The sequence below is a fragment of the Mustela erminea genome, chromosome 3, assembly GCF_009829155.1.
Source record: "Mustela erminea isolate mMusErm1 chromosome 3, mMusErm1.Pri, whole genome shotgun sequence".
In the NCBI taxonomy this organism is placed as follows: domain Eukaryota; kingdom Metazoa; phylum Chordata; class Mammalia; order Carnivora; family Mustelidae; genus Mustela; species Mustela erminea.
In genome coordinates this window covers 80,252,066-80,268,048 of record NC_045616.1, presented here as the reverse complement: position 1 = coordinate 80,268,048, position 15,983 = coordinate 80,252,066, and the positions used below count along the sequence as shown (strand labels likewise).

General features: G+C 36.3%; 1 protein-coding gene across 7 annotated transcripts in view; it reads right to left on the bottom strand.

Annotated features, from left to right (window-relative positions):
- Positions 1–15,509, bottom strand: part of JAKMIP2 (janus kinase and microtubule interacting protein 2) — a 166,254-nt gene extending 150,745 nt beyond the window's left edge. For 4 of the 7 annotated variants that reach the window (XR_004284013.1, XM_032336253.1, XM_032336250.1 and 1 more), the window contains exon 1: positions 15,188–15,509. The gene's annotated coding sequence lies outside the window, so the exon portion shown is untranslated. Of the gene's footprint in view, positions 1–6,423; positions 6,442–15,187 lie in introns of those variants that run through there. The other 3 variants (XM_032336251.1, XM_032336252.1, XM_032336249.1) reach the window with 2 other exon arrangements.
- Between the last annotated feature and the right edge of the window lie 474 nt (positions 15,510–15,983).

Sequence of the window (15,983 nt, the reverse complement as noted above, 5' to 3'; positions counted from 1 at the left end):
GCATTAAATACAGAAAAAAATAATAATGAAAAGAGTCCCTTGACCATAACTGGAATCAATGTATCTAACATGTTTTCCATTACTTACTGTGCATATGGCCTCATTAGATTGACTGCCACTAAGGGTTCAAACAGAAGAAAAAAAAAAACTTTAGAAAGCCATTCATAATTTTCTCCTCAGGATTTAATGGTCATTCCATACTTGTCTGATAGTCTCTTTCCTAATATATCCCAAGTGAAAAAGCTTCGGGTATGCTGGAACTCAGAGTCCAGTAAGAAAATATGTGCTGCAAAGTGCTTGGTTTATGTGGTTTTGTTTTGCCTCATTTTGAAAATCCATATTCTGCATTATTCTCTGATAAAGGCCAGTAGTGGCCTGATTCTCCCTGTGGCCGTAACATTCTTTTTTAACTTCAAGGAAAAGGCAGAGTACAATGCCCCTCTCAAACTTCCAGGTTCATAAACCCAATCTTTGTGAATTTACTGTATTTCTTCATTTGTGCTCCTTGATTGATGTTCTTAACCAAGTTTTCTTGGTTAGATGTTCACAAGTTTGATACCCAATTTGCAAACATTCTTATGTTCTGATAAAGTCGCTGTGTCTCTTGGCACGATTTTAGTGTCTAAGTGCTTACTGCTTTACTGTACTTTTAAGAATGAGTCTTACTCATCTTTGTAGATTTCCCACTCTCTACTCCTCCACACATACACCTGAAAGACTACATTGTAGGTGTCAAAATTATTTTTATTTTATTTTTTTTATTTGACAGAGAGGGAGAGAAAGAGAGAGGAGAGAGAGAGAACAGAAGCAGGGTGAGCAGAAGCAGAGAGAGAAGGAGGCTACCCGCTGAGCAGGAAGCCCTATGTGGGGCTCCATCCCAGGACCACAGAACCATGACCTAAGCCAAAGGCAGAATGTTAACAGACTTAGCCACCCAGGCGCCCCTCAAAATTATTTTTAAACTTAAATATTTCTTTGTATTAAAAGCCAGACCACAAATCTAAAGAACACTAACTTGCATTCAGTTTGAAGAAAATATTAAAGTTCCATTTTAATTCAAAATATTCAAATATATTCCCAGTTTTTAATTGAACAGGTTTACCAAGGGATGTCATGAAGAAAAACAGGTAACCTTCATTTAGTTAATCACATAAGAAACAAGATATATGAGTTACCTTAAGATTCATCCCTGAGATAGGTTTGGTCGCATAATATTAAAATACACAATCTAAGGGTGCCTGGGTGGCTCAGTTGGTTAAGCGACTACCTTTGGCTCAGGTCATGATCCTGGAGACCCAGGACAGAGTTCCACATCGGGCTCCCTGCTCAGTGGGGAATCTGTTTCTCCCCCTTCTCATGTTCTCTCTCGCTCTCATTCTGTCTCTCAAATAAATAAAATTAAATCAATTAATTAATAAAATAAAATACACAATGTAGCAGTATCTAGGTGGCTCAGTTGGTTGAGCATCCCACTCTTGATTTCATCTCAGGTCATGATGTCAGGGTCCTGGGATGGAGCCCAGCATTGGGCTTCACACTCAAGGGGTAGTCTGTTTGAGGATTCTCTTTCTCCCTCTGCCCGTCACCCAGCTCACACTCTCACTCACTCTCTCTTTCCCTAAAATAAATAAATAAATCTTTAAAAAAAAAAAGAATGCTGTAATAATCCTTGTTTAAGATTTCCAATAAAAATGAATCATGCAGGCACCTGGGTGGCTCAGTGGGTTAAAGGCTCTGCCTTCGGCTCAGGTCATGATCCCAGGGTCCTGGGCTCAAGTCCTGCATTGAGCTCTCTGCTCAGCAGCGAACCTGCTTCCCTTCCTCTCCCTCTGCCTGCCTCTCTGCCTTCTTGTGATCTCTTTCAAATAAATAAATAAAATCTTAAAAAAAATTTTCTTTAAAATGAATCATGACTGAATCATGTGGAGTTAAGCTTCGAGTTCTATCCTATTAACACTGAGTCTATTTAAACTACTGTGAACTAAAACACTGAAGACTATGACAATATGATGAATATCCAAGTGCAAACGGAAAAATTTAGCTTTTAAAGAAGTTAAATATTTGGCACATAGAATATCAACTTTTTCAATTATATCATTGGGTTCTCAGACTATTTTGCGACAGGATCTTGCTCTCAAAACTTTAGGAGGAGGACACCCAATGGTTATCTTGTGTAGAGAGCCTGTATCCTGTTCTCTTAGCCATTCCCTTCTCTCTGCAGCTCACCAGAACACTGTGGCAGTGTGCAGAACCTCTGATGCAGAGAGCAAACCTTCCACCTTCCAGAAGCCCTGAAGAGTCACTTCAGATAGTTGAATATGGGTTTATGGATAATTTACTGATTTTGATGACAAAATCTGTCATTAAAAAATATTCACATTTTGCTAATTAAATAACTAAAACACACTTTAGTACATTTGGAAAACATAAAAAACCCAGTGAAGACATTTTTCATAAAGTCACCACGCAGAATTCTTATTAATATTTGATTTACACTATTTTAATCTTTTAAAAAGCATATATGTGTGTTTGCATATTTTTCTCTTTTCATAAGATTGGGATCAAATTCCATGTTTTGATTTTTGAGGTTTTAACTTAAAAAGACGTTATCTTACATATAATCCTCTGTTACTAAACCTTTTTCTACGGCATACTGTTTGAAAGGCCTCATTGTATTCCACAGTTGGGATAGGTCACAGTTACTTTATCATATATATTGGATCTATACAGAGACAGATAAATCAAGGTTTGTGTTTTGTCACCCAAACCAATTCTTGTCAAAATTCCTGCTATTCACTATAAACAAAAATTGAAACAAAAAAGTCTTAAGTTGCATGAATTTTAGCACCATGAACTATAAAGGCACAGAAACTGTATTGTTTGTAGCATTAAGTTCTGGGATTTGTGCCGCTCAGTCTATTTTGCACTTGGGGATTTTTTTTTTCCAGAGATAAATTCCTGTAAAACTGCTCTCTGAATCTCTTTAGAGAAAATGAAAATGTTCATAGTTTACAGAACTGTGGAAAACACAGCACAAAATGTTTTCTTGTTCCTTTATCACTTGAAAAAAGTAGGAAGGAAAACTAGGTAATTTTCTTTTATTAAAATACATTTAATGCCTATTTAAAATTTTGCTTTTTTTAAAAAAGAGAATCCCAGATTATATTGTACAAATACAAATAACTCATGCATGTTACTTCATGTAACATCAAATAGTTACTTAAACACAAAATCTCTACATGGTTAATAATAGGACTGGGATTCATTCCATCCCTCCCTTGTTTTCTTTCTTCACTAAGTGAACTGGTTATATGGACTTTGTTCTTGAATATACATTTTTTCAGTGTTGCTATCCTTTACTTAGCAAGAACTGGGTTTTGATTAATATTTAATAAAAACAATAACATTCAGAATATATTGCCTTTCTCTTACCTTACTTTAATTCTCAGGAGCAAAATCAAATTTTCATTACAAAAGGGAACTAATTAGCATATCAGTTAAGAGCGATTTGGGATGGGAGTCAGACATAATTGAGATCAGAGTCAGCTTCCGTCAGTCACTAGTTAGATAATCTTGATAAAGTTTTACACTGCTTTACCTCAATAAACCTTAGTTTCATTTTGTATAAAACAGGAATACTATTACTTTCTTCAAAGCATGTTGGTGCAGGGTATGCAATGACTTTAGTGCAATGCTTGGCATCTAGGCAAAGTAATAAAATAAAAACCAACACAGTAACCACCGACATTAATGTCAAATGTTTTGGGAAGTAATCTTTTTTAGACATTTTTAAACCAAAATTCAGTGTAAAAAGTAGATCAATACGCCTCAGCAATCTTTATTTGTTAATGGGAGCATTATTACATTTGGCTCATCAAATGAATGATATACCTTAGGAGGAGAAAGGTAGGATTAAATACTGATTCAAAACCATCCTCATCAGCATGCGCATCCATAGTTCAGGCTTATTAGCTAGACGCTATAGTGGTCACGTCACAAAAACAGAGAAGACTTCTGCTGGCAACGGTGGGGATAGTTATACATTCTCTGTGTTAGTATGTGTGAACATTCTATTAAATTTGACCCTTTTTCCTTGTGAAAACGTTAAGTTCCTTTCGGACAGGGACAAGGGCTAATTATCGGAGTCTATGAGTGCTCTCACTCTTGAGGAACTTCAGTTAGGCTCTTATGGTGTTAGTGATGATGATGATGATGATGATGATGATGATGATGAAGCACACACGGGAACTATTTTTTCATACATCTGCCCAAAGCTCTTGATTTATTTGTTTCCAGATACAGACACATACACTTGGATTATATGTGAAAAGAAGAACATGGGAGGAAGACCCAAAAAACTTAAGGTTAAACCTTAAGTTACCTTAGCACCTGAGTTAGGGCTTAAAAGCCAGGTTGGATCATGCCCAAATTCTTTGGCCCTGATTCATGTGACTGGTGTATCATTTGGTTGTTTAGGGGCAGATCTTAACAGAAAAAAAATTTCTGAAGTAAAGAAATCTGGATTTGAGTTCCATACTCTTCCACTAGTCATTAGGTGATACTAAGCACAGATAGACACTTTACTCTATGGATGATCATAAATAATGTAATATCAAAGAATGTAACATAATATATAACATCTTCTCTACTTAGATGTTTGAGAGAGTATGAAGTATCAAAAGTTCTTTGTAACGTGTAAAATAAAGTTTTAAACACTTACCATGAAAAAAATGCCTTAACTTACTAATTATAAAAAAGATGAATAATTGATGGGGCATAAAAGGAAACACTTAAAGTTGCAAATTATCATTTGTCATTGTGACTGCCCCAAAACCAGATCAATAGCATTAAAGTTCACAGAGTTCATTTTTATCAAATGCTTATCTGCTGGGTCATTTTTTACGTTCATTTTCAGCTTCTATACTAATGAAATCTGATGTTTCCCTGAAGAACAAAATACATGTTTTATTGGGAAATAACATGGTGTAGTGAAATGAAAATGGGCTGGCCAGGAATTAAGAACCCAACTGTCTCAAGTGCCAAAGAGTCACAGTGAATCAAATGAGGGGGAAAGAGGCTTGGGCATCAATGAAGCACACGCTGTAGAGCAGAAGACCCACCCAGAAGAATACCCATTACCCAAGTCCAGATGTGTTTGTCATGACGTGATATGGGCCTTGTGATGCCAGATTTTTTTTTTTTTTAAGATTTATTTATTTGAGAGAGAGAGTCAGAGGAAGAGGGAGAGAAATCCTCAAGCAGACTCCCCACCAAGCATGGAGCCCCATACGGGGCTCAATCCTAGGACACCGAGATCATGACCTAAGCCAAAAACAAAAGTCATCCACTTAGCTGACTGAGCCACCCATGTGCCCTCAGATTTTCTCATTTTCTAAGAGGAGGCAGATACTCAGGTGTTCCTTTTTTTAAATGTTAAAATTATATAGTCTAGGGATAAAAGTGTGTTTTTAAAAATACTAAAATACTGTGCTGGAACCGTAGATTGTTGTTTACAAGCACTTTATGCATGTTTACAAACACTTCCATGCTGGGGCCAGTCCACAGGCTCCAGTTTTGAACTACTGTGTTGTAAGATGTATGGATCTTACTTCAATCTCAACTTTAAACTCACTAACTGAATGACTTCGGCTAAGAAATTTAAACTATCCAAGCTTCATTTTCCTCTTGCAAAGTGGGAAGAACAATGCCTGTTGTGAGGATTGCAAAAATGGACATGGATAGAAATATTCTAATGGATCTAACAGATACACCCACAGGCCATAGCACTGATGACTATGAAAAGGGGGATGGCAGGATGGTGGGTACCTACAGGAACTCAATACAGCTCTTTTTCTCTTTTGCTGGATGACTTTTAAAAAGTAAGTTGTTCTGTTTTCTCCTTTTCATACTTGTTATACTCAGAGCACATCAGATATTCTTATTATTAAGAGGCCAGGGTTATCTCACTCATTGTTAGAATAAACTGTTTTACTTGAATTATAAAGAAAATTTTTAAAATGATGGATATCCCCAATTCTAAAGAATAGAGACGAGTCAGCATCAAGTCTGAAAATGTTTTCAGATTAACTCAAGAGAGAGGGCTTCTTTGCAAAATGATAATCTCCTGAGCAAAATGCTTTTTCACTATTTCATCTATTCCCCTCTGTCATAAAAATCCTTTTGTTAGTCAAACAGCATTTAAGGACATCAAGAATGTGGTTAAGTGATGGCACCTTATGAACTAAGAACAGATCAATTCTGTTTAGATTTCAGTTAACTACACAGTCAAAGATCAATGTTTCAAAGCAAGAGGATTATAATATAAATTTAGACAGTTAATGTTTTCTAACTATACAAATGTTAAAGTTCAGTAAGCAAATGACCAGTGACTGACTAGCAATACGAATCCTGTCTCTTTATTACCTTCTAGGCGCCTTGGCAGAGCCATTTAGGTCTGATTTCAAAAACTGTAAATAAAGTGAAAGAAGAAAAGTGTAAAATCACATATTACAGTTAAAAGAGATTAGATAGTATGTGCAGTCAAACTTGTCTAAACAAAAGCATCGGTATGAATCAGGCATGTTTAAGCATGCATGCAGAGACTGGGTTCCTTTAAATTTATAGGGATAAAAACCTAATGGTCACACAATGGTGGAAGAATCAATTTCCCTGATATTAAGCTATTTTCCTTTCTCTTGTTTAAGAGGTCAGCACTGCACCCTGTGGGTCCCCAAATGGGCACAATGTACCTAAGAAGAGAGCAAGGTGGCTAATATGTTCTCTCTGTGTAAAACTGACGAGGGTAAGGGCTTCCTTGTTCCTTCATTTTTTAAAATGAAGGGTTTATTTTTAATGATTGCTGATGCTTTAGGCATCTGGCTCAAAACATGATAAATTCTACACTTTGTAGATGCTTTTGTTCAATGAAGTGTTTTAAAAATAAAAGTAAATCATAACACAAATATTTTCCTTAAGAAATCAAAATCATGTATTTTCTAAAATATAAAATTCATTTTATGGTTAACTAGTTGCCACTTATATTCCTCCTTAACAGATGTAGGAGACAGACACTAAACCAGTGGAGTGGGAGTAATTCTTTCCTCTGGGTCTAGGTAACCAGAGCAGAGCAGATAATGCAGAAACCCCAGTAATTCCAGAGACATCTTCTTAAACTATATTAGCTAGGAAATTCGTAACAGAGCAATTTTGGGGTCTATAATATCTTCAAAATACCTAGATCCTTCTCTCCGTTTTATCAGTGCCAATTAGCAGAATTTTGAGAATTCTCATGAGAATTCAGAGTGTTGATTTTTTTGTACCACCTACAGGCTGGGTACTGTTGTATAAAAAAATTATCAATTGTCTTGCTATTCTTCTAATGGCTTGTCATTAGAATGGCACCTTAACGTGGATTTTACAGAATGGTACTTATTTAAAGTATTCTGACTAGTTGTTTTCATGAGCATCCTTGCATTAAAAAAAAAAAAAAAAGGCTTTTGCGCTGAAAAATACATTTAAAGTAGATATATCTGACCTAAGAATACTTTATGGGACATAATATATTTATAGTTTAATAATATAAATATTATAATTTAATATGTTAATAGTTCATGGGACATAATGATCACAGAGCATGAACCATGAACTCAGCTTATTTTTGGAAGGTACCTTTCTCCATTAAATGCTGTAAAAGAAAGGACCAGATAAGGAATGTGGGTAAGAAACATTTGCTTGGTTTTCATTTTCATGGTCGTTATACTGGTAGCATTTTCCAGGGGAATATTTCCAGTTTGGAACAGAAGCCATGAGGAAAATATCACCCTTTTTTCTTGAGCACATGTTCACAAGGCTTTTTTAGAGTCCCAGTGATCTCAGCAAATTTCGTTCTTGAAAATAACAGGCGAATTGTATTCTGACCAAACAGTGTCAACTAAACTTAGTCAGACTTGGTTTTCTATGTATATTTTTGCTGCAGTTAGATTCCAGAATTTCAAGCACTGCAGTAAATCATCTTGATTTAGATTCAAACAAAGAAAGGGAACAAAGACTTCTACCTCACTAAGTTTCAGAACTTCCATGAAAGCAAGATGCCGCCCTAATTTATCTTTTGAGTTAAATTATTACTACCATTTCTGTTTAGTCTTAATTTCTGGATACAGATTTGAAGGAATAATTTATTTATGATTAGTGAATTTACTGGAGTGGATTTCCAGAAAGCAAAATAACTGTGAGTGTGGATCATTTAATTTGATGCTAGTAATAATTAAATTACTAATTTATTTTAATAAATTCAGTGAATCCAAAGGTATTTCCTTACTGGTAGTGTCATTATTTCTGACTTGCAATTTAGTTTTGGAAGGGAATAAAAGGAGCCACAGAAATGTTCCCCGCTTTTTCTTATTTATGTCATAGCACATAGTGAACAAGTTTTTTTGTTGTTGTTGTTGTTTTTAAAGATTTTATTTATTTACTTGACAGAGAGAGATCACAAGTAGGCAGAGAGGCAGGCAGAGAGAGAGAGAGAGAGAGGAGGAAGCAGGCTCCCTGCTGAGCAGAGAGCGAGATGCGGGACTCGATCCCAGGACCCTCAGATCGTGACCTGGGCCGAAGGCAGCGGCTTAACCCACTGAGCCACCCAGGCGCCCCTGAACAAGTGTTAATTATGGATTTTTAAAGTGTGATTTACTGCCTTTAAGAATTTGAATTCCCTTTATTAAAATCTTAGGGGGAAAAAAAAAACAAACCTTAGAATCCTGAGAATGTCATAGGTATAAATACAATCCACTTTGTTTTTACAGCCAAAATAAAAGGATGAATAATCACAGTTCAAAAAACTACCAGTGAAAAGCTATCCCACAGTCTTAGGCAGAGGTCCTTTGGGAGACCATCCATCCATCTAGTTGGTCAGTCAATATTTATCAAGCACATACATTGTGCCATTAGATTTGTCATTAATGGTTTCATTTTCTGCCCTCATAGAGTTTACAATCTACTGAAGGGTGAGGAAAATCAAGTAAGCAAATAAATAGCTCTACAATTACAACTTTGATAAATGCTATGAAGGAAACCCACAGGGTGCAGAGGATAATAGTGGAGATATACTTAAGGAAATCTTTCCCAAGAGTTCTATTTAAAGCCCAAACTTAAAGTATAAGGAGATTCCAACCATTCATATTTTAAAAGGGGAAGAGTCAGATGACTGGCCTTTCATTTTATTATTTTTTTTGAGAGAGATTACTAAGGTGTGTGAGCTGGGAAAGGTTTGTGGGACAGAGCCCCACCTTGGGCTGCTCACTCAGTGTGAAATCTGCTTGGGATTCTCTCCTTTTCCCTTTGCCCCTTCACTCTCGCTTATTCTCTCTCTAAAAAAAGAAATAAAATAAAAATAAATAAGATAAATAAATATGTTTTCTTAGAACATTTGACTTGGACACAGAGGTTAAGACTGTAGGTCATCACTACCATACTGAGGAAGAAGGACAAAAATCTTAAAGAAATTTATCTTTGCTTTGTTTTGCTTGTTTGTGAGCTTGTGCTAGCATCTGATGACATTCTAGTGAGTTAGACAAAGATTTCATTAACTTGGGCTTAAAACTCACTCATTATGAGCAGAGAAGAGATAACCAAGGTTAATTTAATACCTATTGTAAGATGCAGTGCCAGGTCAGGGTAACAGAGCTCAGATTTCCTGAAAATAATGCTTGACTCACAGCTGCTGTAAATCAAGCAGGATCTACCTGTATCATGACAACTATTTAAAACAAAGTATAAAGACCCCTAATGGGGAAAAAAATCTTGAATCATCCGGAAAAAATGCACATAGAGATTAAAAATTTAGTAGAGACCTATTTCATCGACATGGAAAGACAGTCACTTATATAAAGTGAAAGAACTACAAAACAATGCTTAGAGTATGCTCCCATTAATAAAATTGTATGTCTGAGTGTGTTTATATTCACATGTAAAAAAAAATCTAGAAGGAAATTTTCCAAAATGCTAATAGTAATTATTTCTTGATGGTAGGCTCATGGGTGATTTCCTTTTTAATTTTTTTCTTTTCTTTTTATATATTTCTGTATACCCTTTTTGTTGGTTTCTCACAATGACGTATTTTTTAAATGTAGAAAAAAACCTATAAAAGATAAAATTTCACTGTACTGGTATATATTGATTTAAAGCAAAATGTCTTTAGTGTGACAGATCTCACTTTCCTGCAAGCTAATTAATTTTAAAGGACATTTCCCAAATGTGGAATGATAGTTCAGATGGCATAATTTGCTCTTTGGCCAGGGCTGAATTGCCAAACAGTCAGACACAAAGAATGTGCCTAGTGCATTAGCAAAAAAGGGAAAACACCAAAAAAAAAAAAAAAAAAAAGACTATTTTTTGAAATTTCAGAGAAGTGTAAAAGTATTTGCATAGGAAAAATATTAGAAAGTTATTGAACTGATGTACACTTTTTTATTTTTATAGATTTATTTATTTATTTTTTGAGAGTGAGTAGGGGCCACGCAAGCAGGGGTGGGGGCAAAAGGAGAGAGAGAGAAGCAGACTCCCCAGTAAGCACAGAACATGACAAGGGGCTCAATTTCACCACCCTGAGATCATGACCTGAGCGGAAACCAAGAGGTGTTTGCTCAACCGACTGAGCCATACAGGCACCCCCTGATGTATACTATTCAATGATTTAATATCATTTTTAATTTTAAGAACATGTAGGTGAAAAGATGCTTGGGACATATAGGTAAGAGGTATGTGGCTGAGTTTTTTTCAAAAGTCCAGGATCTACAGGAATCTTAATTTGATCCTAAGCATAGAAAAAAATTATGTTACCTCCTAACCTGGATGTTACTAAAAATAAAGACCATACTTAGCCATAAAATAAGGACACATCAATCCAATAAAGTTCTGATCAGCGGAGGCTGATACCCTAAACATACATTTAGTCTATTTAGCAATTCAATATGATCAAAGAACAAATCATGACACCTGACATATTAAAAAAATTCAAATAAAATGAGTCACATTTAATGCAGATTTGTTATATTTGATATTTTTAAATTCTAATTAGCAAGATAATATTTTAAATGTTCTAACATGGCAGATTTGGGCTCATGGGATTTGGAATCCAGGTCCAATTAGACCATTTACCAAACCCAAACTTGGACCAGTCTAACTTCTCTGAGCCTGTTTCTACTTATTTAAAATAGTTATGATGACACCGTTTTCCTGGCACAATAGAATCTGGGGGAATAGTAGATGAAAAATAAAGAATGTAAAATGACTTTGAGAACTATAAAAGATTATATTAATAATATAAGGTGTAATGGTGGTACTTACTACAACTATATTGTTTTCACGTCTGTATGTCTTAGATACCCCAAGGAAATTCTATGTTCCTAGGATATGCAAATTGTTCTAGTCATATAAGAGCTCTACAAATAGTCTAATTATATGATTGCTCTTGTGTAAAAAGATTTTTTAATCAATAGAGTAATATCTGGGATATACAAAAAGGAGGAATTATAACTAACCTCTCATAGTAACACTCAAGTATAAATCTGGTTTATTTATTTCAGACAAAAACAGACTGTTGAATTATGCTGAAACTTCCATGATATATTTGGTTTTCTTTTTACAATCATGGAAAATAAAGAATTAATCCTTTTATGAACCTGTGAGAAATACAGAAAATGGTTTTGTCTTTTCAGATATTTTCTAAGTCATCCTGATGGAGAGCAGAAGCATGTATCTAAATTAAAATATGTTCTGAGGGGGGCACCTGAGTGCCTCAGTGGGTTAAGCCTCTGCCTTGGGCTAGGGTCATGATCCCAGGGTCCTAGGATTGAGCCCCACATCAGGCTCTCTGCTTGGCGGGGAGCCTGCTTCTCCTTCTCTCTCTGCCTGCTGCTCTGTCTACTTGTGATCTCTCTCTCTCTCTCTCTCTCTGTGTCAAATTAAAAAAAAAATGTTCTGAGGTCACTTGAAGAAATAAGGAACATCCTATCACAAAGTGAGGAATTAGATAACGTATGTTTTACTCTAATTAAAACAAGTTTTACTAAAGTTTAAATGCCAGTCAAAATATTTAATATCCCAATAAGAATGGCATTTCCAAGACAGTGTTTGAGAAATCAAGAAATAATCAAATTTGAATATTGCTAAATAATACATTTAAGCAATAACCTGCAAGTATCTTTTATATACTTTGTTCTTTCTGACATCACCTTCAAGGCTCTTGAATTATTTTGTATCTAGACCCCACTCAATTCCATTTTAGTTTTCAAAATTAGCCATACAAAATGGAAAAATTTTAATATGGCTGTTAAACATCACGTTCCACAAAGTTGCTGAAAAAGGACTCTTATGAAGAGGCCAGTGTTCAGTTCTCTGCATCCTGACAAGGTAACATATAATATTTTCCAAGTAGATGGTCAACCAATTTCTTTAAAAATATTCATATTTTGTAATTTAGAAGCCCAATGCAAAATGGAGTCTTACTGTTAGAGATCTAGAAGTGCCAGAAATTAAACAGCTAAAGCACACTCTAAAATGGACAATTTATACTAGAAAAAGCCAGAGAAGTTCTTGAGAAAGAATCTAGTCTATGCCATCCCAAATAAATGCATATCTAGAGTATACTTTCAGAGGTTTTTATGGAGGAAGAATGCACTGCTTTATCTGGTTGCCCAGATGACAACTCAACTTTGCTATCAGTAAGTTCCACATTCTGTATTTCTATTCTTCATTCTTCCTAATGAAGTTGAAGCTCATTGACTGTATTTTAGGTTCCAAACAACCCCCAGCTCTTCTGAAGCAAATGACTGTCAACTCTCAATTTTCTCTTCTTCTAATGAAATAATCCTAGGCTCCTTACCCTTTGTTAGAGAATACAACCTGTAGTCTTTAAACACACTTGACTTTTGTGTGGCCTCTCAGTAAAGGCCATATAATTGTCTCAAGCTGTGGGATCAAAAACTAGGTCTAAGAGTCCCATCAGGGTCTGACCACATAGGTAAAACATGCTACTACTGAGAGTTCTGTGCTGACAGCCTACAGACACTGACCTCTGACTAAACTGTACCAACTTCACCTATAAAACCACAACCCAGTGAAAACTCAACACAAAGGAAATAAAACAAAGCCCCAAGATAGCTGCTTTCATGCATGAAACAGGGTCAACTGCATCTTTATTTCTTAAAGCTTATTATAGATACATCTGAAATCTTAATTTTTGAAAGTCAAAGTTATCATTTAAAAGATTTAGGATGCAGTGTGTTTTAAAAATTTTATGTGACATATAAGCCCAGTACTTCTTTCCTTGCTCTACTTTATTTAGTTATAATTAGGCACATGATAGCATGACTTTACAGTGTTGTGAATCTATATAATATATAATATGCTGTGAGTATATTAAATCCATGTTTCCATTAAGTCTCCCTATATATAAACCAAATGGAACATTTATTCTCTGAGAAATTAAAACTATAAACTTCATTCAAATACATGTAAAAATTTTAAACGAAGAAGGGGCAGTGAATAAAATGCAAGATCAAGATAAAAAGTGTTTCTTTACATTGTAAAAAAAATGTTTGCACTGACGATACTGTTTGAGAAGAGATCGATGGAAAAAACTAGACCATATGATGAATGCAATACACTTTTACCTGCAAGGATTTTTCTGGCTTTAATTCAATGAAATCCATTCTCCTGAGTAGTAATGGAGTCCTGTACCCTACTCATCTCCTGCATCTTCAGTCTCCTGAGCTGCCTTAAAGCCTTGACATAATAAAAGGTCAAACAGATCCTAGTAAGCATTTGTAAACTACACAGCCCCCCATTTCGGGCTACCTGCCATACATTCTCTTGCTAAGCTTTGCTCACTCTCTTGTTTCATTTCATTGTATAAGCAGGCTAATTTGGAAATAGCTAGGGTATTTGGGAACACCTAGATTTTCAAAACAATCCCACTTTCCTACGTAACCACCTAAAGAAGTGACCCAAAATACAATATTTGAGAGAACTGTAAAATGGTGCCTAGATACTGAAGGAATGAAGACCAAATAGCAAGCACCACTATCAAATAAAATGAATGCATTTCACCTTCCAGCTCATGTGTGCTTCCTGGACACAAGGCACAAACATGAAAGGGATGGAGCAGAATTTCAAGAAAACTGATTTGTTTCAACATTTACTTGGCAAGATGCTGGACACAAAATAATATCTCAAGCCACCTCCCTTTCCCATTATTGTAAATTCAGGGCTCTCAAGTCACCCCCCACAAAACCAATTAAAAATGAAGAAAAGGGGCAGGCTATAAATTCGCATCTAGTGCTAAGATACAGATTAAATGATAAGCATCTGTCCTAATTGGTCACAATGAAACTAATGGACAATAACAAGAAAAAATCTCACATTAATCCAAATGAAGCAAGTGAATAATATAAACCAGAACCACAGTTTCAAAAATATTCAATTACCTCCAAGCATGCAAGGGCATTTATAACCCATAAATATGATTGCAGAGCACAGTACGCATATAAATGTATTTCATAAATGCACTACTTATGCTAAGAAACATGTGTATATATGGATATGCATTTCCATAGGCTACACATTTGCATGTTCACAATCACATCTACCTACTAAAAATCAAACTCTATCCAGCAAATGCTTTCTCAACAAGAGTACATCAGAATATGAAGTAGAATGCTAAATTCTCAGGCCACCTTTTCTTAGCAATGAAGAAAATAAGCAAAATCACCTCATAATTAGGCCGGGAAGCTTCGGAGGCACCAAATGGGTTTTTAAAGAAGGCCCAACCCTGTATGTGAGAGCTGCAAATTAAATGAGTCCTTTCAATAACACCCATTTCTTGTTAGCTCTTTTCCCACCCCCTGATTCTGCTGCTAAGCTTGGAAGGAAAGGAACCAAGTGGCTCAGTCTGCATTCTGAGCCAGTTCAAGATAAAATCAGAGCACCATTTTTTTTTTTTTTTAAACACAGCGGATGCTTTCTTACTTCTCTCTTCCTGGCAACCTTCCTCTCTCTCCATCCCTATCTCTGTCTCTACATCTTCCTCTCCTACTCGGAGGGAGTCATTGTTCAAGTGCTGGCCACAAATGTACACAGAGGTCTTTTAACCGGCAGCCAAACGAGGAAGACAGCCCCACAGTCTCCTACTTACCATGCTGAGACCTGGAGAAGCTGTTGAAGGGAGGGAAAGATGCAAACTGAATCCATTTTCCTTGTGACCGTGTCGGATGCAGCCTCCGAACGCAACATCAGCACTGCTGCTGGGATTTTGTTCCCTCACTCTCTGGTTGGCGATGGTGCTAAGAGGAACCACCCTTCCAGCCTCACTAGAGCATCAGCAGTCGAGGCGGCAGGAGCAGCGGCATCACCACTTGGCCTCCTCCCTCTCGGAGGATGGGGTGAGCTCAGAAGCAGCCAGGAACTTGCAGCAGACACCTCCTCTGGCTCCTCCTTTCCTGCCCCTCCCCCAAAGCCCCACCCCTGCTGCGGTAGAGGCTGCCTGTCCCGGCAGCTGCTGGTTGTCATGGCAACGACCAATGGTGAACCACCAGACTAAGGGGGAGGGGAGATGGGTGAAATGAGCTGCAGGGGCTGGAGGGGAGTGAATTTGTGCTGCTGCCCTCTGGGATGCTCTTGGTCTCTCCTACCTGGACTCTGGGTCTTTAAAAATGGGGCAAGGGTGTACAGGCACAGGAAGAGAATAATTTAAACGTAGTCTAAATCAAAACTGAAACATACAAAATAACTTAGCTATTTTTTGCACTTACTATGGTTTTCCAACAAAATGTATTACAATTTGCCATCAGAAAAAAATAATAACAAATGGAGAAAATCATATCCTGTACTCGGATATTATAATTATTCCAAATATGTTTGTCTCTGATAGTATCTTTTACTCAATGTCACTCAAGGTTGTTAAAAGGCAAAGTAAGTGGCTGGACTGCAAT